Genomic DNA, 3,279 nt, shown 5'->3' with positions numbered 1-3,279 from the left:
TGGATGTCAATGGAGGAGAGGCTTCACTTTGCTGAATAAACAGCTTTTTAGAGGAAACGGCTTATCATTTAATGAATCGACAGCCTATCTGCTCATCTTCAACATGTTTTACATCAAACAATACTTTTGGATTTAACAATTTTTAGAGTTTACCACGAAAAAATTGCCGTTTTATAAGAGAAGTCACTGATTTTTTGCAACAGGTAGGATTCAGCTTACAGCACTTCTCATTCATTCCTATGGTATCCGTAAACGGCGATTGAGTGTTGCACAAATGTGATTGGTTATTAAGGGACACATGATCCAAGTTAGCCGTTACGCTTTCTCCAATAGTAAGTAATACAGACCCTCTCATCTCCTTATAGTAAGACAATCTCTGGTAGAGATTCGTTTGGAGCCAGAGTCTGCGCAGTAGTGTTGTGAGGTGGAGCAGCGGTATCAAACTCCTGCACACCCAATCAACCATAATGACACGCCCCATTTTTATAGCATCAAATTACTAGCTAAAATCAAACTTACCACAAAAACGAACAATTTAACATATATCAGCGTGATAACAACAACCTTAAATGACCAAAACCATCTTTTGGAAAATCGTATTGGAAGTGTAAATTATTTTTTATTTTGACTCAAGTCCCATTCGTTTTTCATGGAGAGGGCGGGGTTTATGACCTGTACTGCAGCCAACCACCAGGGGGTTATCAAAGAGCCTGCAGCTTCACTTTTCAGTACGTTTGAGGCACACCCGGCTTGAACTGAGGCAATACAGCGATCTGTCACGACACATTAAAGAGCCACAAAATGGTATTTATTGTTTGTATTTCTTAAAAAATTACAAAATTTGAAAGCTGAGACCTTGTTTCATACCAGAAGTAGCCTGCTCTGTATTGCCTATCGTGTGTTGTCAGTTTCCTCTTTGCTCTGCGAAGTATTTTTCACTGCGTGAGAACTTGATGTGTAGTGTGAGAGCGTCATGGCTTGTCGGAGATAGCACCAGTAACTAAGGAGGGCGGGTTTTTGCAAACGTTCAATTGATTTAAAGGGGTGGTTAACTGTTTTTTTTTCTAGGCTTGATTGTGTTTATGGGGTGCAGTCTAACGTGTTAATGCTTTGTTTTTAAAAAAACGCATTATTTTTCACATAATTTACCTTTATTCCACACCGCTCTGTCCCTTCTCTGAGAAACGGGCTGATCTTTTCCTGTTTTTATGAAGCCCCTCCCTCAGAAATAGGCGATGGGCTCTGATTGGTTAGCTAGCCCAGTGTGTTGTGATTGTTTAAACCGCCTCTAGTGCGCGTCTAAACATCCCGCCCCTCACCTCATCGGGTTTTCTCTTCCTCTTCTCTAAAGCAGCGCAGCATGGCCTCGCCCCCTTTGCTGCCTTTTCCCGAGTGCGGGGTTTATCTGGGTTTGTGATGTCACGAAACCGGGAAGTAACTTTTGTAGGCATTAAACTGCCAGAATTTTAAAAGACGATATCTCCGTTTGCATTGAGCTTTCAGCTTCGTAACTTTGCAGATATTGTTTATGCTCAAACAGCAACATTACACACTAACTAACGTTAAAAAAGTGAAATCGCAATCAACCACCCCTTTAATCGAATTTGGAATTAGCATGTTGCTAAGCTAATGTGCAAAACCTAGCGAGTTTGTTTATAATCAAAAGTTCTCTCACCTCATCCACAATTTTGCATTTATTTTCCCACTGACCATGTAGTAATGGCATTATGGGATTGCATTCTCCACAATGGGTAAATGTGAAGCTACTTTACAATTTTACAACATAAATGACTTCATTTTGGAACCTAAATTACTACATTTACGTGTTTTTGTCATTTTTGTCACTACAAAACATGACTTCCTAATTAGTTTTCAAGTAACGCACATGTGTATTGTTTCAATTAAACATTTTAACTGGAAAATAAAACAAAAATATTTAGAACAAATAGGATTTTTGCAGTATATGAATGTTCATGGAAAGAGTTGTGTAAAGATTCTACAAAAACTCTTTTTATGTGTTGCACAAACAAAAATGACAGTATACAAGTTGAGAATGACATGAGAAAGTGTAAACTCTTACTTTGATTATGATATAAAAACCACTTGTGGTATTTTACAGCAATGCACACACATTTACAGATCTCCCACATGATTTATAACCCAGTGACCTTGGGCTGCACCAAACACAGAGCACCTCTCTCTGCCTCGGCCGCTCAAACTCTGGCCCCCTTTGGATGATTAAAACATTTTCTGACGAAATAGGATTTGTTGTGTTCCCTGGCACAGATGGCACCAGATTGCTCTTTTGGGCAGCCCTGGCAAGAAAGGCCACATCACACGTTATTTCTTCGCTCTGATCCCTGTATCTAAATCCGGATGGCACAGACTGGGCAATGTGCAGCAAAGTGAGCATCCTGGTTTTTGGCCCTGCTACAGAAAAATGCTGGCAGAAGTTCAAACTTTTCTGTCAATTTATATCCATTCACCTTAATTTTGCTTAGGTGATCCTGTTGGGTCTGGTAAATCCAAAGGTTCTTGTAACCTTATCACATATTTCATAACATAGCACATTTGTACATGTGGATTTCCCTAATATCCTCCATCTGTTGTCCAAAATCTCTCATACCATGGCTGTATCCAAATTGTGTACGAACTATATAGTAAGCGGTATTAGGATTAGTGTATCCCAAATCATAGTCCATTGAAATTTTATTTAATTTCTGATGGACTTTAAGTATTATTACTTAATTTGTGTTACCTATTTCTGATAGACTTTTAGTATATTGGCCACAACCCCTTGCACTACAGAAAAGGAATGTGTTATGCCAAAAATACCAATTATAAGGACAAAGCTCCAACCGTTGTTTTAAATAGGGATGCACAATATATCTTTACCATATTAATTATCTGGCAATATTAAATATTTTTAATTTATTGGTATCCATTATTTGTTAATGTATCCTTTTTTACATTTAGATTACCTCAGCCATCTTCCAAAGCTCACATAAAAGCTCAGTCGGATCGGCTTTCACCGTGGACGAAGCAGAGTCCAGCCCGGGGTCGTCACGTGGTTGCCGCAAGCCCACCGGATGCTCCTTCGTCAAATCCGCCATTCCTCACTCTAGCCGCCGGCCTCCGTTCACTAAAGGCCGCCGTGTGTGACGCTGTGTTTCGTTGTGAAAGCGCGAAACTACTTTGTTTGGCATTCCAAAAGAGGACACAACTAGAAATCAGTGGTTAAGTTGTATTTACAACACTGTTCCAGAACAGTTCAACCCA

General features: G+C 39.6%; 1 protein-coding gene across 1 annotated transcript in view; it reads right to left on the bottom strand.

Annotated features, from left to right (window-relative positions):
- Positions 1-3,279, bottom strand: part of grin2ca (glutamate receptor, ionotropic, N-methyl D-aspartate 2Ca) — a 67,439-nt gene that overhangs the window by 29,476 nt on the left and 34,684 nt on the right. The window lies entirely within an intron of this gene.

The sequence above is a fragment of the Sinocyclocheilus anshuiensis genome, unplaced genomic scaffold (assembly GCF_001515605.1).
Source record: "Sinocyclocheilus anshuiensis isolate Anshui unplaced genomic scaffold, SAMN03320099.WGS_v1.1 scaffold828, whole genome shotgun sequence".
In the NCBI taxonomy this organism is placed as follows: Eukaryota; Metazoa; Chordata; class Actinopteri; order Cypriniformes; family Cyprinidae; genus Sinocyclocheilus; species Sinocyclocheilus anshuiensis.
The sequence above is the reverse complement of the archived record's forward strand: the minus strand, read 5'-3'. Positions and strand labels throughout refer to the sequence as shown.